Here is a 24,275-nt window from a genome sequence, read left to right on the forward strand (position 1 = left end):
TAGGGATCACCTTTCGAACTTGTAACCGATGTCCTGCTATATAAACTGAGGATGGGAGTTCTCGGCTGTCAAAAGTTAAACGAGCCACATTGCTAGGGTATCGTCTCCGCCCACGGGCAGGAAGAACGTAAGTGTCTACCTTGAGGATTGGGAGATCTTGGAGTTCCAGCTGTTCTAGAATGTCGGTGCCACATGTCTGGAAATTTTGTTGAACTATGGTATGGGGCAGAATAACGGTACCACTACAAGAATTGAGGGAATGATGTTTTTCAAGGGTGACAGGAACAGTATCTATATGGGAAAGACGAGAGAGCTCACGAGCCTGGGTAGCATTCTGTACGGTAATGATGCGCGTACCGCTCTTAAGAGCATGAAAAGAAATATCTTTACCAACATGGCGTAGGAGTGCCTTGCCAATACTATGGTCAGAAAGATAGGCAGTAGAGGAAGTTGGTCGTAAAGTGAAGAATTTAGTCCACTGTTCAGTCTGAAACTGAGCGTGGAAAGGTAGTGAAGGACGTGTCGATCGTTTCTGAGAAGAACGAGAAGGTGAAGGTGGAGAAGTATCATCAGCAGGTAATTGTCGTTGACGTTTAGGCGTGGGACCAGAGTTGGTCCGACGTGGAACGGGTCGGCGATTTGAAAATTGCCGCACCGTAGAGGGAGAGGCCGGAAGCATAGTCAGAGGAGAGCGAAGGTCTGATAAATCGAAGGAGTCAGTCGAGGCCTCAGTACCTGAAGCAGGTGAGGAAACAGCACCGGCAATAGGTACAGAGGCATGAGGAATGTCTGAAGAGTGGTCCAAAGACGAGGCGGGGTCAGAACGGGGTGCGGTATCAAGAAGGGGCCCGGGGGTACCAGGTTCATGGACTAGGGCTGCCATGGTTAGGTTACTTCTTTCTTTTTGTTTTTAAGAAAAAAAAAGAAAGAAGAAAAGAAAATAAAAATAAAAAAAAGAAAAAAAAAAGGGGGGACCGGGGAGGGATAGTTCCTAGGAGGAATGAAAGGGCCAGAAATCTCCCTCCGCGCCCAAGAGGACTCGACACCGCTAGTAGCGCAGATGCAGCATGGAACCCGTGCCATACCCTACCCTTCATGCCAGTAAACCAGCAATCTGGGATAGCAACCTCACATCTGCCGAGCTACCTCGGTGGACAAAAGAGAGGGCGGCCGGATATCCGCCACAAAGCATACCTCCTTCAGCCACCACCCCCGGAATCCGAAAGGTGGCTTCCAGAGATACACCCGTCGCCCAAAAGACACCCAAAGCTACTCCGGGATACCGGAGAGGGATCGGGACATCCCTAGGCAATCCAGATTCCACGGCAAACTACGCCACCGCCAAGAAACCTCAACGGAATGGGATGGACCCCGGTGTCCTTTCCTCTACCTAGGAACTAGCGCGCCTGTGGGAGAAATCCCAAAGGACAAAAAGAGGAAGGGCAAAAGGGAGGAGTGGGGAGGAGGAGGAGGAAAGGAAAAAGGGGAGGATGGGGAGGATGGGATAGGGGAGGGGAGATTGGGGGGTAATTAGGTTCGGTCTGAGGAAGAAGACCGATAGGTCTAATTCCTCAGACCAAGAGCCTCTTCACCACGCCAAGGAGCCCCCCTTGAAGAGGAGTACGGAAATGCGAGGTAATCAGATTAGACTTAAGGGAAAGGTAACTAATTGTATGGATCAAAAAACCATCAACGGCACCTCTTGAAGGGTAAACGTTTAGGGAGTGAATGTATGTGGGGAAGAGGACGTCTTTATTACACCATCAATAGTTTTGCATTATTTACAGCGAGATTAAGTGAAACATGAATAGTCACGTCCGTAGTACGACTCATAGTATGATAGACAACTAACAGAGTTGTAAACAATGGCGACAGTGTTATGGGATATAAGTATAACGTAAATTTCTTTAATCAAATGTCCTTTGCTAACATAAATGCATCCCCTTAAAAGAAGGAAATTGAGAGATCACTTTGACCTGTGGCATCACTCGGCACTCTTAGAAATAAACAAATATCAAACAAATACCGTTACACCAAAGGTAAAGTACATAGATTTCCTTGAAGGATATAGCTGCGATATTACTTTGACCTATACGGGACTTAAGTATCAAGAGAGTGTTTCCATTATATTTCCTCTTGTCTGACGGTCTGGTGCCACAGTTGCAACGAAATAACGTCACTTATTACGCTAATACTATCAAAATATGTTTCCCAGATGTGCTTGATCTTCCCGGTGTGATGGAGCACACCAGGACCTCAGCAGTCCCATGGTAGATTAGATGATGGCTATACAGTCTCAGTGTTGGACTTGCAGCAGTGTTGCGTGTGAAGGAAAAAGTCAACAGAGTCAAGGTTACTGCCAAACAGAATAAGACGATTTAGAGCGGCAATGGTGCGTCTCGAGTTTCTGGTCAGGCGGTGAAATAATATTCATATTCATTCTCTCTCTTGCTTTTCTATATTGCAAAATTTTAGTTTATCTGAATATTCAAGTGTCTAATTTTCTCATCATTCATCTTCTCCCCGTTTCTGCAATCTCTTTTAGTCTGTTTCTCTCTATCACCGTCGGAGCAGTGAATGAGAAGGATTTACAGTGAAACCTCAGCACAGTTCTCCATTATTCCCCTTTCACTGGTTGAATCACAATTGTCTACGTTTTCATAGTTATTTTATTCGAAGTGGAAGCTGTAAACCCGTAAGGAGTCATATTATTAATCAAAAAGAAGCGCTAAATCTGCCAGGGTCATACAGTGCTGGTAAGGCGTCATAGAGCACCTGAGGAACAGTAGGTAATATGGTTTGATCAAAGGAAGGGATTGATTACCTCATCTCCTTGGATCAAGAGCCCTACATCCCCCTAGAAGGGCAGAGAGACTGTTTCCTCTCATAATAAACAAAATAGTATCCGACACAATTTGAATTCATATTAAATATATATAAATATATATAATATATATACTAATTTTTAATACATTTTGTAGATGTGGTAAATATATGCCATGAAAATTAACGCAGCAAATTTGTAGATTAAAAAATATTAGAAGCGAAGTATATTTACCCGGGATGTTGGTGCTCGTGATGCGTGAAGATCATTACATGCTCTGACAAATTCACATTTTTCCTCTTAATATTATGGTAACAGAGCAAAATATCTGAAATGGAGGAATGTTGAAGACAGGAAACGAACTCTTCATGGTGATACCCTCCTGTTATGAGCAATATAAAATATCTGTATATTGTACCAATGTATTCATGTTCGTGTGTTCTGTCAATGTATTCTATTAATAAAATTTCATATTGAATATAAAATATAGGGGGTGGTAGGAGAAGAAAATATTCAAACAGCTCCGGGGAGAACCTAGAGTTTTCCCTGAGGTACGTTTATTGTCTTCCCTGTGGATGAGGCTCCCCAGTAAAGTTCTAGAGGTGGTACTTCCCTATATTTTATTCATTATATATATATTATATATATATATATATATATATATATATATATATATATATATATATATAATTTGTGACGGTAACAATAAAAATCAGTGAAAGCGACTGGCCTCATCTCCATACAAATGACACACGCTATCACTATGGCATGACCAGGTATAATTATTGCAACTTCATGTTCTACTCATCCAACTCTAGTTTACGATAGCGCTGATGGATTTACAAAGTTTTTTAACCTATAGCATTATACCGCAGTCAAAAAATAGGAAATCACAATATATACGAAAATTAAGTCAAACAAAAAATCAGTAAAGCACCGACTAAAAATTAAAAGCACTACATTAACACAACTTCCAATTAGATCGTCATAGAATATCTTATTTTGTGCATAATTTTTTTAGTCAGCGATCTTTATTGTTCATGAACCTGGTAAGGATTTGTTGCGTGTGATTTATTGTTCATGAACCTGGTAAGGATTTGTTGCGTGTGATTTATTGTTCATGAACCTGGTAAGGATTTGTTGCGTGTGATTTATTGTTCATGAACCTGGTAAGGATTTGTTGCGTGAGATTTATTGTTCATGAACCTGGTAAGGATTTGTTGCGTGTGATTTATTGTTCATGAACCTGGTAAGGATTTGTTGCGTGTGATTTATTGTTCATGAACCTGGTAAGGATTTGTTGCGTGTGATTTATTGTTCATGAACCTGGTAAGGATTTGTTGCGTGTGATTTATTGTTCATGAACCTGGTAAGGATTTGTTGCGTGTGATTTATTGTTCATGAACATGGCAAGTATTTGTTGCGTGTGATTTATTGTTCATGAACCTGGTAAGGATTTGTTGCGTGTAATTTATTGTTCATGAACCTGGTAAGGATTTGTTGCGTGTGATTTATTGTTCATGAACCTGGTAAGGATTTGTTGCGTGTGATTTATTGTTCATGAACCTGGTAAGGATTTGTTGCGTGTGATTTATTGTTCATGAACCTGGTAAGGATTTGTTGCGTGAGATTTATTGTTCATGAACCTGGTAAGGATTTGTTGCGTGTGATTTATTGTTCATGAACCTGGTAAGGATTTGTTGCGTGTGATTTATTGTTCATGAACCTGGTAAGGATTTGTTGCGTGTGATTTATTGTTCATGAACCTGGTAAGGATTTGTTGCGTGTGATTTATTGTTCATGAACATGGCAAGTATTTGTTGCGTGTGATTTATTGTTCATGAACCTGGTAAGGATTTGTTGCGTGTAATTTATTGTTCATGAACCTGGTAAGGATTTGTTGCGTGTGATTTATTGTTCATGAACCTGGTAAGGATTTGTTGCGTGTGATTTATTGTTCATGAACCTGGTAAGGATTTGTTGCGTGAGATTTATTGTTCATGAACCTGGTAAGGATTTGTTGCGTGAGATTTATTGTTCATGAACCTGGTAAGGATTTGTTGCGTGTGATTTATTGTTCATGAACCTGGTAAGGATTTGTTGCGTGTGATTTATTGTTCATGAACCTGGTAAGGATTTGTTGCGTGTGATTTATTGTTCATGAACCTGGTAAGGATTTGTTGCGTGTGATTTATTGTTCATGAACCTGGTAAGGATTTGTTGCGTGTGATTTATTGTTCATGAACCTGGTAAGGATTTGTTGCGTGAGATTTATTGTTCATGAACCTGGTAAGGATTTGTTGCGTGTGATTTATTGTTCTTGAACCTGGTAAGGATTTGTTGCGTGTGATTTGTTCATGAACCTGGCAAGAATTTGTTGCGTGTGGTTTTTCCCCAAGTAAACCGTACCTGCAGTAATATTCCAGCATAAGTAAATATTAATTTACATTAGAAATTTAGCACGTAAAAAAAACAGAAAATAAAATTCAAATAAAAATCGCAATACTGTTTTTAATAACAGGACTTTTTTCATATTTTAAATTACATTAAAAATTTACAGCAGTTTGAAGGTGCGAACTGCAATGTAAAAAGTATATAAAATATTCTCAAACCGATAATTTACATTGCTAAAATATATTTCTAGAATTACAAGTCTTGAAATAAGGCAGATAATTACGGGTTAAAAAGAGCTTCTTCCTTCCTCGAGCAGAAATGAAGCAAGAAATAAACGTGGTTTGGAAAATATCAGCTTTAGAGAAAAGGAGAATTAGAGAAGGAAAGAAGAGAAACAGAGCAAGGATAAACACAAGCAGAATTAATCAACATCTACTTCCATCTCAGTTATCATAACTATCATGAATATTACACTCAACAATTACAGACACATACACACAAATATATATATATATATATATATATTATATATATATATCAAACAATTTCAGTCGATTTTCTGAGCTTTTAGTCGTATTCTCAAGGAACAGTAAAAGTGCTTCAGGGTTTCTTATATAAATTCGTGTTGCACTGTACGTAAGTACGTGATGCATCGAAGTTATATAACAAACCCTCATCTTATTTACTTTAGGATTTCTTAACAATGTGACAGAGATCACTGAATCCCTTGAAATTTTAGTACCATTTACTGTGGTTAGATTGTATATATTTTGTCAGGCGTTTCATGTGATTTGAGTTAAAAAGTATTAATCGGAAGGCAGAGGCGAGATTTCAGGCGGTGTTTTGGATACAGTGAAAAAATATAGGAGATCGTATAAATGTGGGGACCTGAGTCAAGCTTTTTTTATGATTAAACGTGCTGTTCGAGTGTGAGCAAAGTAATATTTACGAAGGAATTCAGGGAAGCTGATTAGCTGGACTTGAGTCCTGGAGGCGGGAAGTACAGGGCCTGCCCTCTGAGGGAGAGGTGGAGATGATGATGATGGAGAGTCATCTGAACTGTTATGTCAGCGGCAGAGAGAGAGAGAAATGTTCAACTTTTTATATAAGCAAAAGTAATGAATCAATGACAACGAAGTCAAAGAATGATGACAAGGAGAAGGATAGTTCAGTGACGAGATCCCTCGAGTTAATTTTCAGTCCAGAAACCATGAAATAAATTCAATATCACTCTTCCAATTCTGTACTTTACTCCAGTCCTGCTTTACATCATCTTTCTGCTGTCCTTTATTTCCTGTTACCCTTCCTCCCTCCCTCCCTCCCTCTCTGTCTCTCTCTCTCTCTCTCTCTCTCTCTCTCTCTCTCTCTCTCTCTCTCTGCATACAAGTCAATCCCGTGCGAATGTATTTCGATAATTAAATCGCATAACATTTCATCATTTTTACTTTAACAAAAAAGCCCAGTCAAGCGTGTATCCCCCATGAAACTAATCCTTGCTTCCTCAATTAACTTTTTTTTACACGTAGATAAAGTTTGGACGAGTACATTACGGGATTCACTGAACACAGCCAACCAATCCTGCAAACAAAAAAATATGGCTCGAAGCAAACATATTGTTGATTGCTGTAGCGAGGCAGATCATTCATGTGTTGCTAAATAGGACTTATCATTTTTTCAATTACGTATGAAAAATATTTTTAACTGCATGAATGCATATATATATATATATATATATATTTTTTTTTTTTTCAACAAGTCGGCCGTCTCCCACCGAGGCAGGGTGACCCAAAAAAGAAAGAAAATCCCCAAAAAGAAAATACTTTCATCATCATTCAACACTTTCACCACACTCGCACATTATCACTGTTTTTGCAGAGGTGCTCAGAATACAACAGTCTAGAAGCATACACATATGAAGATACACAACATATCCCTCCAAACTGCCAATATCCCAAAACCCCTCCTTTAAAGTGCAATCATTGTACTTCCCATTTCCAGGACTCAAGTCCGACTATATGAAAATAACCGGTTTCCCTGAATCCCTTCACTAAATATTACCCTGCTCACACTCCAACAGATCGTCAGGTCCCAAGTACCATTCGTCTCCATTCACTCCTATCTAACACGCTCACGCACGCTTGCTGGAAGTCCAAGCCCCTTGCCCACAAAACCTCCTTTACCCCCTCTCTCCAACCCTTTCGAGGACGACCCCTACCCCGCCTTCCTTCCCCTATAGATTTATATGCTTTCCATGTCATTCTACTTTGATCCATTCTCTCTAAATGACCAAACCACCTCAACAACCCCTCTTCTGCCCTCTGACTAATACTTTTATTAACTCCACACCTTCTCCTAATTTCCACACTCCGAATTTTCTGTAAAATATTTACACCACACATTGCCCTTAAACAGGACATCTCCACTGCCTCCAACCGTCTCCTCGCTACTGCATTTACCACCCAAGCTTCACACCCATATAAGAGTGTTGGTACTACTATACTTTCATACATTCCCTTCTTTGCCTCCATAGATAACGTTTTTTGACTCCACATATACCTCAAAGCACCACTCACCTTTTTTCCCTCATCAATTCTATGATTAACCTCATCCTTCATAAATCCATCCGCCGACACGTCAACTCCCAAGTATCTGAAAACATTCACTTCTTCCATACTCCTCCTCCCCAATTTGATATCCAATTTTTCTTTATCTAAATCATTTGACACCCTCATCACCTTACTCTTTTCTATGTTCACTTTCAACTTTCTACCTTTACACACATTCCCAAACTCATCCACTAACCTTTGCAATTTTTCTTTAGAATCTCCCATAAGCACAGTATCATCAGCAAAAAGTAACTGTGTCAATTCCCATTTTGAATTTGATTCCCCAAAATTTAATCCCACCCCTCTCCCGAACACCCTAGCATTTACTTCCTTTACAACCCCATCTATAAATATATTAAACAACCATGGTGACATTACACATCCCTGTCTAAGACCTACTTTTACCGAGAAGTAGTCTCCCTCTCTTCTACACACCCTAACCTGAGCCTCACTATCCTCATAAAAACTCTTTACAGCATTTAATAACTTACCACCTATTCCATATACTTGCAACATCTGCCACATTGCTCCTCTATCCACTCTATCATATGCCTTTTCTAAATCCATAAATGCAATAAAAACTTCCCTACCTTTATCTAAATACTGTTCACATATATGCTTCAATGTAAACACTTGATCTACACATCCCCTACCCACTCTGAAACCTCCTTGCTCATCCGCAATTCTACATTCTGTCTTACCTCTAATTCTTTCAATTATAACCCTACCATACACTTTTCCTGGTATACTCAATAAGCTTATTCCTCTATAATTTTTACAGTCTCTTTTGTCCCCTTTCCCTTTATATAAAGGGACTATACATGCTCTCCGCCAATCCCTAGGTACCTTCCCCTCTTTCATACATTTATTAAACAAAAGTACCAACCACTCCAACACTATATCCCCCCCTGCTTTTAACATTTCTGTCATGATCCCATCAGTTCCAGCTGCTTTACCCCCTTTCATTTTACGTAATGCCTCACGTACCTCCCCCACACTTACATTCTGCTCTTCTTCACTCCTAAAAGATGGTATACCTCCCTGACCAGTGCATGAAATTACTGCCTCTGTTTCTTCCTTAACATTTAAAAGTTCCTCAAAATATTCTCGCCATCTACCCAATACCTCCATCTCCCCATCTACTAACTCCCCTACTCTGTTTTTAACTGACAAATCCATATTTTCCCTTGGCTTTCTTAACTTGTTTAACTCACTCCAAAATTTTTTCTTATTTTCATTAAAATTTCTTGACAGTGCCTCTCCCACTCTATCATCTGCTCTCCTTTTGCACTCTCTCACCACTCTCTTTACCTTTCTTTTACTCTCCATATACTCTGCTCTTCTTATAACACTTCTGCTTTGTAAAAACCTCTCATAAGCTACCTTTTTCTCTTTTATCACACCCTTTACTTCATCATTCCACCAATCACTCCTCTTTCCTCCTGCGCCCACCCTCCTATAACCACAAACTTCTGCCCCACATTCTAATACTGCATTTTTAAAACTATTCCAACCCTCTTCAACCCCCCCACTACTCATCTTTGCACTAGCCCACCTTTCTGCCAATAGTCGCTTATATCTCACCCGAACTTCCTCCTCCCTTAGTTTATACACTTTCACCTCCCTCTTACTTGTTGTTGCCACCTTCCTCTTTTCCCATCTACCTCTTACTCTAACTGTAGCTACAACTAAATAATGATCCGATATATCAGTTGCCCCTCTATAAACATGTACATCCTGGAGCCTACCCATCAACCTTTTATCCACCAATACATAATCTAATAAACTACTTTCATTACGTGCTACATCATACCTTGTATATTTATTTATCCTCTTTTTCATAAAATATGTATTACTTATTACCAAATTTCTTTCTACACATAGCTCAATTAAAGGCTCCCCATTTACATTTACCCCTGGCACCCCAAATTTACCTACTACTCCCTCCATAACATTTTTACCCACTTTAGCATTGAAATCCCCAACCACCATTACTCTCACACTTGATTCAAAACTCCCCACGCATTCACTCAACATTTCCCAAAATCTCTCTCTCTCCTCTACACTTCTCTCTTCTCCAGGTGCATACACACTTATTATAACCCACTTTTCACATCCAATCTTTATTTTACTCCACATAATCCTTGAATTTATACATTTGTAGTCCCTCTTTTCCTGCCATAGCTTATCCTTCAACATTATTGCTACTCCTTCTTTAGCTCTAACTCTATTTGAAACCCCTGACCTAATCCCATTTATTCCTCTCCACTGAAACTCTCCCACCCCCTTCAGCTTTGTTTCACTTAAAGCCAGGACATCCAGCTTCTTCTCATTCATAACATCCACAATCATCTCTTTCTTATCATCTGCACAACATCCACGCACATTCAGACTTCCCACTTTGACAATTTTCTTCTTCTTATTCTTTTTAGTAATCTTTACAGGAAAAGGGGTTACTAGCCCATTGTTCCCGGCATTTTAGTTGACTTTTACAACACGCATGGCTTACGGAGGAAAGATTCTTATTCCACTTCCCCATGGATATAAAAGGAAAATTAATAAGACCAAGAACTATTAAGATAAAAATCAAAGAAAACTCAGATGAGTGTGTATAAATAAATGTGTACATGTATGTATAGTGTGACCTAAGTGTAAGTAGAAGTATATATATATATATATATATATATATATATATGTATATATATATATATATATATTCTTTCTTTCTTTCAACACACCAGCCGTATCCCACCGAGGCGGGGTGGCCCAAAAGAAAAAACCAAAGTTTCTCCTTTCAAATTTAGTAATATATACAGGAGAAGGGGTTACTAGCCCCTTGCTCCCGGCATTTTAGTCGCCTCTTACAACACGCATGGCCTACGGAGGAAGAATTCTGTTCCACTTCCCCATGGAGATATATATATATATATAATATATATACATACGTGTGTGCGCGCGCGCGCGTGCGTGCGTGCATACATGCATTTATGAATGTGTATATATATATTACAGAATGAACGCAAATGCGCTGGAAAATATACAGAGAAAGAACGTTGATCTCATGTTTCAGAAAATTTTCGTACGATAAGCTAAATGTACTGAATTGTGTGTCAATGGAACGACGCAGAATTAGGGGAAAGAATATGACTAAGGTGTACAAATGAAAGCAGGAATAAAATAAATATAAATAACCATCAAATTTAACCAAGATTGGACTCGCAGTAATGGATTCGAGTTGGAAAAAATTCAGATTTAGAAACGTTATCGTTAAGTACTGGTTTGGTGACGGTTGTCGATGAGTAGAATACACATAAATTGCATCAGTGGACGGGTTTTCCAGAGTGGGTGTGGTTGAGTGAGTTGGCCTTGCGTATCATGGCCCAATAGGCCTACTGCAGTGTTCATTCGTGCATTCTTGTGTACTTATTTATGTATGAATGTATGCATGTTCGTGCACACAGTTGTAAATTTATGTTTTAATGTATGCAGTAAACAAATATATTTTTTCTATATTATTATAATCAAGGGGGAAGCGCTAAACCCGGAGGATTATACAGCTCCTCGGGGGGGGGGATGTGGAAGGCATTCAGGCTTAATTCGGGGAACTGGAGCACAGATCCAATTCCCTAAATCAAGAGCCCCTCACCAACATCAAGGAACCTTCCTTGAGGGGATTTTTTCTATAGATCTTTCACATTGGACCTCTGTCAAAAGTTTTCGCGATATCAAGTAAACTACTGAGATCAAAACCCAGTTTTGGGTATGAAGACAGAATATACACGATGAACTTTTATTGGGACGACGATTCACGCAGGGCAGAGTTTTATGAAGTTTTGACCTGACTAGTTAATGACTTTATGAAGCTTTTTCCCCTCAGAGGGCTAAAGCCCCACTGAAATCTTATTCAGACAGAACCCTGTTAACCATTTTCTTACAAATAATCCCTTGACTCGTAAAAGAATGAGGTATTATTTTATAGTCAATGTATACTTGTCATTTTCTAAGGCCATTTTCATGTACCCGATGTAGCGTGTGGGTTTTTTAAAGGTTAAATTTGAATTAGACTCCCTGATCATACTCTATGGATAACACTGATTTACATAAACAGTGAAAACAAGAAATAATTTCTACGAATGTACAAGGAATAAATCTCATAAAAAACACGTATCTTAATTTCAGTGAGACATTTCAAATGAATTTTTATAACGATAATATTTAATATTTATTTACTCAAAATAATTTCCGATATTAAGTTATTAGATTACATGAATTTTAACAAATGAATACATTATCAGGGATATTGTAACAATGAGAATTTAGTTTGCATATTAATGGGTAATCTGCATAATTGTTGATAATTCGATGGAAAAAAAACTGGCTCACCCACTTTAGTTTTGTCTAAAAGACATTCGACTTCAGTTCACCCAACAGAACCTTTCCCTCCTCTTTATTCTGCAACATATTTCACAAAGAACTAAACTTCAGCGAGAGCAGTGATGGAGGCTCGTTCCTAAGTATGATAATTTGATCTCTGGCCAGTTATGTTTTTAGGGATGCAGAACCTGTTTCCACTTAGAGAAGTTGTCTCCCACAGCTCTCTGAAGCCTTCAAGGTGTTTTATTGACTTCGGAAGAACCGTATCAAGGTTGCGCTTAGTAGACGGTGGATCGAGCCTCCAACACTTCTAGCGAAGAATGGCCCACATGGGTTTTGCGATTCTCAGAAATATAGTAAAAGTAATGAACACTTCAAGCATCTTCAGACTCTTCAGTCTCCTTCAAATTCAACTGTTATACAGATGGACCCAACTTACAAACGCCCCACTTACAGGCCATTTTAAAATGGGGCACTTTTAAACAAAGCACTTACAAGTGGGGGCACTTACAAGGTAGGCGATTCACAAAGGCACTTACAAAGCCGGGCATCTTTTCACTAAAGCTTTACAACTGATGAGCAGCAGCACAAGAAAGTGTGAAATATAACCGTTGCTTACATACTATTATTTTCAATACAAATAACTTGTTTGTAAGACCTTGTGAAGTTCATGTCTGAATGAAATATCAAAAATAAAAGCTTCCACTGCATTACGTGTCGATAATTAAAACAATAAGCACCTGGAGAAGTGTAAATTTGTAGGAAAAACCTGTATACTCTCCACGGTAATGCTAAGTTGACATAATCCAATAACACAGAACTCAGTTCTAGCTAAGAAGGAAGTTTAAGTCACTAAATCCTTTTAAACTCATTTCCTGAGTTTAATCCAATTCCTAGAAGCGTATAGAAGTTCAACAGGTTTTTAATTATACAACCAATTTAGAAAGACATATTTGCCTCTTTCAACTGCCCAGTAGCAGTGTTTCCAAACCCCATCAAAGGAAGGACTTGGTAATAACGGAGACCGACAATAATTCATGGTTACATTTCACGAACGTGGGATTAAATTTTAAGCAAGTGCAACAAAGATCTAAGCTTGGTAAAACAAAATTAAACTCATAATTTTTATTTTGCGCAAATCTTTATTTTTACTACGAAAGGAGTTGATATAGCTGGAAAAATATATTGTTCTGTCACGCAAATTTTTTTTTTTTAAACGCAAGTAGACAGCTGAAAAAATTTGCGTTATTAGCTCTATAATTTCCGTCCACTAATTAGTTGCATTATAAATATATTTAATTAGAAGCAAAATACCCAATTTGTCACGCATGACTGCCGATGGCAGATTTATATTTGAATTTTTTTTTTTTTTTACCAGCTTGATATCCTATAAGCGACACAAAAAATGCTTTATGACAAATTTTCATTTAAGATTTTTATATATTTTCATTAAAAAACTTGCGAGCGATTAACAGAGTTATAATAAGGTGTTAATTGTAATTATCATAATTAGTGATCTCAACATAATAGTAGGTTCGCCAGGGCGTGATAAGTATATTGTTAAATTTCTAAGTTAACGTTGATCGATAAGTTGTATATAACTCTTGAGATTTGGGAAGTATGGTGGTTTTTATCTGGGGGGGGGGGAGAGTAGCTCCATGGCCTTGGATCAACACTCCATCAGTATCGAGGCCTTTGTTCATGGGATTGATAAATAGTGCGTGTTCATGTGGGATCACACGAAACATCTTGATATTCACTTTTTTTTATATTCTTTGGAAAAAAAAGCAGTTTGAAAAAGCTGTAAATTTTTATTCTTTTTATTATTCAGTGGCGCGACACTTTACTCTGATTTGACAGTGGTTAGGATGACCCGAAACGTCTTTGGTGAATTGTTCCAGCCACGGTATTGTAAATTTTTATTCTCTTATAAGAAGACCCTGATGGGCGAAACTTATCTTTAATGCCTTAATATCCTCATACGTGTATTTCTCGTAGAGAAACATCAATTTTCTTAACGTGAATCTTAGACTTACTGGTTAAATTTGATGTCTGTTCCATCTACTACCGTCGGTAATTACTGTTTATTCTCTTGCATCCGAGGGATTGCCTTGATGCTGGTGAGAGAGACTGATGTAAGAAATTGGAATCATACTCCCCTTCGTCAGATTAAACCTCACTGCCTCCCAGACTCCGCTTGCTGAATGAACCATGTGCGTTTAGCGTTTCCAATGAATGTGATGTGTGTTCCCTTCCATTGGCTCATCCCAAAACCATCTTTTTTTTTTATCATTCCATCCGTTATCTAAATACCTAATCCATGCGTTAACTTCACATCCACAATCTACTTTCCTACCCACTGTTATTCTTGTGTCGTTCATGGTTGAATTCTCGTCTACTGTTCTGCCAGTCATAGCATACAGTAACCAACACAAAACGAATATCAAAAACTTACGGTCATAACAATCCACATTTCACTTACCTGGAAGTTAGTCGACTGGTGTGGGTCACATCCTAGGACAAAACTGACCTAATTTGCCCGAAATTCTCTGCACAAGAAGCGGCTTCCTGTACAGTAGTATGTCATTGATGTCAGCCAGGCCTGTATACCTTGTTCATGTACTTGTAGAAATAAAGATATATAAAACAAAAAACATCAAGCAACCATTCTGTCATCACTACCCACATTTCACTTATCTCTACATAAAGCAAGGAAATTCAGAGAGGTGGGGGGGGGGGGAAGAGGTTCTAAAACAATCTTACCAGACGTATTCCACATCATTTATACAGCAACCCTCAACACAACAATACTCGCCCGAGGTAGCATCAGCGTCGCCACCACCATTAGTGACGCCATCCAAAACCTCGCCTAAACTAAAAATCTCTCACCCAGAAATAGTTCATGTAGTTATTTATGCCATATCCTGGAGGATGGTATAGGGAAAGCTATGTGAGAAACAAACTTCTCAACGAACGCATTTATGGCAGGAGATTTGACAGACTAAACAACGATTATTCAGCATTGGAGCGCCACTAATCACCTTCAGATGGCACATTGCTTGTCTGTCTGTACCAGAACAGAGGCGTAAATACTTAGAGTCAGCAATGATATGTTACATGAAACTATGGCAGTGATATAATATTTGTTACTGATATAATATTTGTGATGCATGAGAATGCGAAAATAGGTGACCAGTGAAGTGTTGAGTAATTTTCCAGGGTAGCTATAATTAATGGGTCGCATGCAATTACTACACTGGTGACTAATGAGGTGTAGGGTAATGTGGCACCCGAGATAACATGTCGCTCAGTGCGTTCAGAATGTCGCCCGGAGAAATAAATCCGCTATTAAAAAATATTTTGTGTTTGAATAATTTATTCAATGTAATATGTCTTCTTTCGTACACCCAACGAAGCATCTACTGTCCATTTTCAATCGAGGTCTTTGCGTGAGCCCGATTTACCTCTCACACGCGCGCACTCCAATATCAGAGTAGTGATCTATAACAGCATTATAAACAAACTCGTTGGCAAATATATTATGCATGTGGAAATCTAGAATTTATACACAGGCGTATTATATTTTAACAGTTTCGGTATCTACAGAAAATTCTCTTTCCATATGTTGTATTATAAAGGATTTAATAATAATAATTATATATATATATATATATATATATATATATATATATATATATATATATATATATATAAAGTAAAATCATAATATACTTTTAGGATTTTCTTAGTATGTTTGTCTTTCATTTTCGTAAATGCTTACGTTAATTAAATTGTCTCTCCAACAGTTTTCACGAGATCTGAATAAACAAGGGTGCAGCTATGCATGTCTTGCATCAGTGTAGCGTGAGGCACAGGTACACACGATTACAAAGACGTTTCATACAGCTGTGTACCAGTTACAAGACATGCAGACGTTCAGCAGCAGCAGAGGGTAGTTTACGATTATTAATTATTATTAGGGAAGCACGAAACTAGTAGTGGGGATAATCAGGCTTTATCCGAGTTAGACGAGAAAAGCCACAATTTCGTGGAGAGAGAACTCATCACTACACAAACACGCGCGCGCGCGCGCACACACTCGTTTTAACCTAAAACAGAAAGGGTTAAATTCCGAGAAACTAAAACGTGCATGAGTAACAAAAATTCCACGCAAAATTATGGAAACAATAGTTGCTCTGCCAACTTTTTCTCGTGTCCCCTGTAAATTACATTGACGATTTAATAAAATACAAATCTGATAGTCATTTTTGAGGCCTCTTTCTAGGAGGCGACTGGACTCCGCATATACATCTCCCGATATAATTTATAATTTGAAATGGGTTATCCAACGTCTGGAAATGGGGGGTAATCATGGGTGATCCAGAGCCCCTAATTTCTTGCTTAAAAGGCTCTTCACCAGCATGAATGCTTCTGTTACCTTCAAAGGAGGTTGATAATAAAACCTCTATACCTTTGGGGGTCTGTGGTACATCAAGACATTTTTCCTTCCCTTCGCGTTTGTATCAATACATCCTTCAAAGAGTGTTTGGATGCTGGTGAAAGGTGTGTGATCCAGTGAACTATCTCCTCTCCTACTTGATTTGTATCAAGCCTCATTAACTACCCATCTCCAAGTGATTTATGATCCTAAAAAGACTGGGGCCTTCCCTTGATAATAATTACCCAGTACACTAACTCCCACAGTACACTTCTATCAGGTTTAACCTAACCTTATGGTACTGGATCCTGTTTTTTGTCCTTGAGATGCTCCTGTTTTTCCAAGTGTAATACTGAGGCGCCGATGGCGTCCACATACCAGTTGTGTAGTTTATGTTAGGAGCGTGATCTTAATTTATGTTACAGCTTTGGAAAGGGACTCGCTTAAGCGATATTGCCTCCAACAGTGCTAATCTTCATAGTGTAATACCATAAACTGCTTTGCAATTTGAGAGCCGAACGCAGTTGGACTCTAGTACGTTATCAGAGTACAGATGCTTGTTGCGCTCTATGACACTACATAATAACATAACACATAACAGAATAACTTAAATAATGAACACACTGTGTATGTGTATTTGTGCTGGTATTTATAAAGCCTCATAATGTTATAAAACAATGAATATACCTTGATGTCGTGCCGAATAGGAAACATTTGCTGGTTTGGCTTAAATAGTTACGCTCTTCTTGCCGAATAAGCCTAGCGAAAATTTTTGTATGCAATATTTCGCAAAAGTCATTCTGAAAGTAACGAAAAATATATATATTTCATTGTGTTTATTATTAAATTAGAATAAACTTATCTAAAATGTATTACGAAGGATTAGGCTAAATTAAATTGTTATATTAAGGTTAGGCAAGTTCTCTAATGTTCCTTTGGTACAAAATTATTAATTTTTACATTAACAAATAAAAGAAAACATATCTTTAAGCGTACAAGACAATTTTATTAAGTACTTAATCTTAAAAGAGTTCTTGCTAATTGCCATTTTACCTATTTGTCACGGCATATATATATATATATATATATATATATATATATATATATATATATATATATATATATATATATATATATATATATATATATATATATATATATATATATATATATATGGAGGGGTGCTAATGTTGCAGTTTAAAAACTGTAGTGTAAAGCACCCTTCTGGCAAGACAGTGATGGAGTGAATGATGGTGAAAGTTTCTCTTTTTTGGGCCACCCTGCCTTGGTGGGAATCGGCCAGTGTGATAATAATAATAATAAATAATATATATATATATATATATATATATATATATATATATATATATGTGTGTGTGTGTGTGTGTGTGTGTGTGTGTGTGTGTGTGTGTGTGTGTGTGTGTGTGTGTGTGTGTGTGTTTGTTTGCGTGTATGTGTACGAAATGTCATTAATGGATTAACTATCAAACGATACAATAATGATTAATAAATGAGATGATAAACTTATTGATCATAACACGATCCATTAATAGAATATGGTCAAGTATAGATAATCATAAGATTAAATCATCCATGAATAGACTAAATAATTTATTAATATTAAATGATTCACTAACAAATTATATGATCCATTAATAAATTATATGGTAGATTAAATAATCCAAAGTGGATTATATGAGCCTTTGACGGAATGAGCCATTAATTGATCTTATGTATTTAAAAAAATATACGATTCTTGAACTTATCACATTGTCTATTAACATATTTAATTATGGTCCACTGAGATAATACAATAAAAACTTCAATGATTTGTCATTGTAAGTGACTGGCGACAAAGTAGTTCCAAAAATGAACGCAAATTGTTTAAAACAAAAAATAAAAATGTGTGAGACAATCACCATAAGATGTTATAGCCTATAAAATAAGAGGAAAATGAGCAGAGTCGTGATTTATTCCTAATATACGAGAATGAGTAATTTGGGGAAAAGGCAGGAGAAGATTAACGTACCAGTGATGCAGTTATTTTTAGGGATTAAGTTTTAGTCCTATCACCTGAAAACTATGGTAATTATGTTTTTAATAAAATTAAAATTTGCTTAAGTAACTTTTTAATTTCTACACTAAATGGTTAATGAGATTTGTCTAATATATATATATATATATATATATATATATATATATATATATATATATATATATATATATTACTCTCAATATAACATCTTGGAATATAATATAAAAAAAATCATGAAATATGAAAAAAACATTAGGTAGTAGATTGGCAGACAGCAACCGCCCAGGGAGGTACTACCGTCCTGCCAAGTGAATGTAAAACGAAAGCCTGTAATTGTTTTACATGATGGTAGGATTGCTGGTGTCCATTTTTCTGTCTCATAAATATGCAAGGTTTCAGATACGTCTTGCTACTTCTACTTACACTTAGGTCACACTACACATACATGTACAGGCATATATATATATACACACATCCCTCTGGGTTTTCTTTTATTTTCTTTCTAGTTCTTATTCTTGTTTATTTCCTCTTATCTCCATGGGGAAGTGGAATAGAATTCTTCCTCCGTAAGCCATGCGTATTGTAAGAGGCGACTAAAATGCCGGGAGCAAGGGGCTAGTAACCTCTTCTCCTGTATGTATTACTAAATGTAAAAGGAGGAACTTTCGTTTTTCCTTTTGGGCCACCCCGCCTCGGTGGGATACGGCCGGTGTGTTGAAAGAAAGAAAGATATATATATATATATATATTACTCTCAATATAACATCTTGGAATATAATATAAAAAAAATCATGAAATATGAAAAAAACATTAGTAATCTAAAAAACATCCATATAAACCAATTTATTTCTTTATCGGATAGGAAAAATACAGTTACGAAATGTCTTTGTACAGCTTGAACGCTATTAAGAAAAATAACTGGAAGACCAGGCTTGGTTTTTCCAGCTACACCTATTCAGTATTTAAATCACTTAAGTGTCTTAGCTACACAAATCGTCGGTATTTAATACCTCTTTATGCCTTTTAATCTCTAAGAATTAATACACCACTACAGCAGAAGAATTATACAGTTTGATAAATAAATCTCTACAAATTAACGATTACATTTGCACTCAAGGGAAAATAATAAGTTTGCAAGAGCCATAAAGCATTTGAGAAATGTGAGGTAATCATGTGTTAGGTAAAGTGACACATGTGAAACCAATGCGACATTTTCTTGTGGCAACGCTTCGCTCTCCTGAAGCTTTGTTAAGCTGGTAATCATGTTTAAAAGGGACGGCAGCTCTAATTCCATGAATCAAGAGCCTGACGCTTGCATCAAGGCACCCCCCCCACCCTCTCTTGCAAGGGTTTAGAATTATAAAATATGTCTAGAAAAGGGATAAAATGAAGACACGATAGGAAAGAACACACTAGTGCAATAGTAATGACAATGTTTCGCCCGCACAGGACTTATCAAGTCATAGGTCACAGTATGGGCGAAACGCTCTCAATAAAGGACCATATTATAGTGCATTTGTATCATCAAAGTGGTAACCATCAGCTAGCCAGCTAGTGCTGGCTTGTAGGAAGATGCACACACTTTACAGATGCACTTTATCAGAACAGCTTTACGACCTGCGTTTTTATGAAGAGTCGATAAAACTTTACGAGGACTCAATAAGCTCTGAGGTGGTCAAAACATTGTCTCAACAAAAGCTTGTGTGCAAATTCTCCCTTTTCATCCCTGTTCTCAAGACCACTCCAACCAAATGCAACCAGAGTTGTCTTAAACAGGATCTCGTTTTATTTTAGTGATGCCATATCTTCCCCATTTTCCTCCTGTTTTGAGAATCTACAATCACTCGCGATACAGAAAAAAAAAACAGGTCTGTATATGATTTACGTTTGTCCCTAGATGACAAAGTAGAATAAATTTTAATAACCATGTTTAAAGTGTAAATGTCATACATGAAAATGGACACGTTTTATGTTTAAAAATATGTTTATACACGCTAATGTCTTTTCCTTGGTATATTCAGTTATGTAAACGTGCACGGGTTTTTTTTACTTAAGTAAATATAAACATTATTCAAACAAATTGCAGCCATGGGTATGTTTTCCCTGCAAATATGTACACATTAGAATCCATAATGTGTTCTCCATTGCAGGCGAGCTCTCATCTACGAGAGCAATCTTCATAACAATGTTTTTTCATTATTTTAACGTAAAAATAAGTATAAATCTTCGAACTCGTTAATGGAATTTTTTTTTTGGCTGTAACAAGGCCTGAAACACCAATACAAGAGCTTGTATTAAAGCGCCATGAGCAATGATGGGCGAGGAAATTTAAACAAGGTGTGAACAGGTGTGAAAAAGACAAAATGAATAAAAAAAACGTCACAGTTTCGAGGGTGGAACATTAAACAAACAACCCGCACCTAGGAGACAAACTTAGACGACTTTTCGGTTCGACCTGGACCATTAACAGGTCAAAGTCTTGTAATGTCTGGAAGGTTTACAGAAGAACCTCTAGCATGATGTGGGTAAAAAGAGCCGATAAGATGACAAGGTCATATGAAGCAGCCTTTATTATAACGTTTCGACTCCTTGAGCGAAAAGTTCCGATAATGGAACGTTGTCATCCAGCATAAATATATTTACGTCATGGACCTCAAGTATTCCCCCTCTATTATCAAACACAAACTAATGAAGCAATTGGGGAGAAAAATGAAGAAATTAAAGAAGCCTGGATCGTGCACACACTTCCTTACACTGGAGTAAACACTTCGTTGAACACTGTTACACCATAACACCCGGTGATCCTCACACGCTAAGGCATAACACACACACACACACACACAGCTACCCTTGCTAACCTCTCCATAACACGTACGCTAGATAAAGGAAAAACAGAACGAAGCATTTTAACAGTTTCATTTCTTAAGTACGAGGGAGATATTAGCGACCTTTCTGTCTGCCTTCCCCAGCCTAATTCCACCACGTTATGTCCACTCTCGTTATGAAGCAAGCTTTGCAGCAATTAAATTCATTATTATTATTGATTACTGTTATATTAATGATATTATATTATTGATACTATTATATTGATACTATTATATTGATACTATTACTGGTATTATTATTATACTTATGAAGTTAACCTGTAGGGGTAATAGAGCACCTAGGAAATAGGACAGTCAGGGCTTATCCGAGGTTCGAAGGTCAGCTTCTGTTTCTTACATTAAGAACCCTTCGTCGACATCACAGTGCTCCCCTTTGAAGGGAAATCTGTGTATTTACCAGACATATTATTCATGACAAAGTTACGATCGTGAGAGTGACAATATCCCTTCGCCACAATTCATCAGTATAGTGCGCTTTGATGACAGTGAAGGGCTCTTGATCGAAGGAAGGTCAGTTATCCCTTTCCCTGCCGAATTAAATCTCATTACCTCCCATTTCTCCCTGATGTTGCACGAGACTACGCGTCTACCAGTTTTCAATGAATGTAATATTTAATCAGCAAAACGGAAATAGTTTGCGATAAGGTACCTGAAGGTGGTTTTCGGGGATTAACGCCACCCGCGACCCGGACCAAGAACAACAAAACTAAAGGATAAAATGAGTTGTCTGAACTAACGCCTAACTACCAAGTGATAATTACAATATACGACAACCTCAGTAACGAGATTCTAGAGCTCCACAATCAAGAATCCATTTTCCTAGATACGTTTCCTAGAGAGGTAGACAAAACGAGAGACAAAGACAAAGAAAGAAATAATAAAACCGAGTGTGTTGCAGGAAAAATATTTAGCTTCCATGGCGTTTCGGAAGAATATTAGCGAAGAATGACGGGAACTTTCTAATAAAATCGTCAGGGGATTTTTTTCAAAATCACATAAGTTATCCGAGGGAAGTCTGGAGGAAAGTCAGAATCTAATTAGAAAGTTAGGCTGCTAAGGCCCAGCCGGATGACCTTCAACCTTGTAAACTCTCACTTATGTGTCTTAAAGTCGGCGCGCACGCACGCACACACACACACACACACACACACACACACACACACACACACACACACACACACACACACACACACACACAGTAACAGAAGACACGAGAGACAGGGGTGGGTTGATAGCATCTTCTTGGACTGCAAGAAGGCCTTTGACAGTTCCTCACAGGAGACTGGTGCAGAAACTAGAGGATCAGGCGCGTATAACAGGAAGGGCACTACACTGGATCAGAGAATACCTGACAGGGAGGCAACAACGAGTCATGGTACGTGATGAGGTATCACAGTGGACACCTGTAACGAGCGTGGTCCCACAAGGGTCGGTCCTAGGACCAGTGCTATTTCTGGTATATGTGAATGACATGATGGAAGGGATAGACTCAGAAGTGTCCCTGTTCGCAGACGATGTGAAGTTAATGAGGAGAATTAAATCAAATGAGGATCAGGTAGGACTTCAAAGAGACCTGGACTTCTTGGACACCTGGTCCAGCAACTGGCTTCTCGAATTTAACCCCGCCAAATGCAAAGTCATGCAGATCGGGGAAGGGCAAAGAAGACCGCAGACGGAGTATAGGCTAGGTGGCCAAAGACTGCAAACATCGCTCAAGGAGAAAGATCTTGGGGTGAATATAACACCGAGCACGTCTCCTGAAGCACACATCAACCAGATAACTGCTGCAGCATATGGGCGTCTGGCAAACCTGAGAATAGCGTTCCGATACCTTAGTAAGGAATCACTCATGACATTGTACACCGTGTACGTCAGGCCCATACCGGAGTATGCAGCACCAGTTTGGAACCCACACTTGATCAAGCACGTCAAGAAATTCGAGAAAGTGCAAAGGTTTGCGACAAGGTTAGTTCCACAGCTAATGGGAATGTCCTACGAAGAAAGGTTAAGGGAAATTGGCCTGATGACACTGAAGGACAGGAGGGTTAGGGGAGACATGATTACGACATACAAAATACTGCGTGGAATGGACAAGGTGGACAGAGCAGGATGTTCCAGAGAGGGGACACAAACATGGCGTCACAATTGGAAGCTGAAGACCCAGATGAGTCAAAGGGATGTTAGGAAGTATTTCTTCAGTCAGAGTAGTCCGGAAGTGGAAGAGACTAGCAAGCGAGATAGTGGAGGCAGAAACCATACATAGCTTTAAGATGGGGTATGATAAACTACTACTCTCCTTACACCTTTCTACTTTGTATTGGACTGATGAAGCCACTGTGTGGCGAAACGTTTCCTAAACAAAGATTCCCATATATTGCATAAGTGTCTCAATCTTCAACTTGTCGGTTTTCACAACCATTCATCATATGATAAAACTCATGGAGCAGGGAGGACCTAGTAGCACTAAGTGAAGAGGCGGGGCCAGGAGCAGTCTCTCGACCCCTGCAACCACAATTAGGTGAGTACAATTAGGTGAGTATACACACAACACACACGCCAGGCCCCCACCCTAGACTGTAAATTAAGAAAAGAGAAGACGTGGCCTACCAAGCCTACTGGGCCGAATACTCTAAATTATGAGGCAGTGTTCCAAGATAATGGACAACAGTTTAACAAATTTAGATGCAAATGTATAAAGTTTTTTCTTGAAATATCTTTG

General features: G+C 38.1%; 1 long non-coding RNA gene across 5 annotated transcripts in view; it reads right to left on the minus strand.

The window, feature by feature from the left end:
• The window catches only part of LOC128699366 (uncharacterized), a 98,650-nt gene that overhangs the window by 20,757 nt on the left and 53,618 nt on the right, over nucleotides 1-24,275 (minus strand). The window contains exons 4-5 of one of the 5 annotated variants that reach the window (XR_011393701.1): nucleotides 17,324-17,436; nucleotides 3,059-3,152 (exon numbers count right to left, since the gene is read on the minus strand). The exons of the other annotated variants lie outside the window; for them this stretch is intronic. This is a non-coding gene — a long non-coding RNA (uncharacterized lncRNA). The remainder of the gene's footprint in view (nucleotides 1-3,058; nucleotides 3,153-17,323; nucleotides 17,437-24,275) is intronic. 5 annotated transcript variants of the gene reach the window in all.

Source organism: Cherax quadricarinatus, chromosome 61, assembly GCF_038502225.1.
Source record: "Cherax quadricarinatus isolate ZL_2023a chromosome 61, ASM3850222v1, whole genome shotgun sequence".
Taxonomy (NCBI): domain Eukaryota; kingdom Metazoa; phylum Arthropoda; class Malacostraca; order Decapoda; family Parastacidae; genus Cherax; species Cherax quadricarinatus.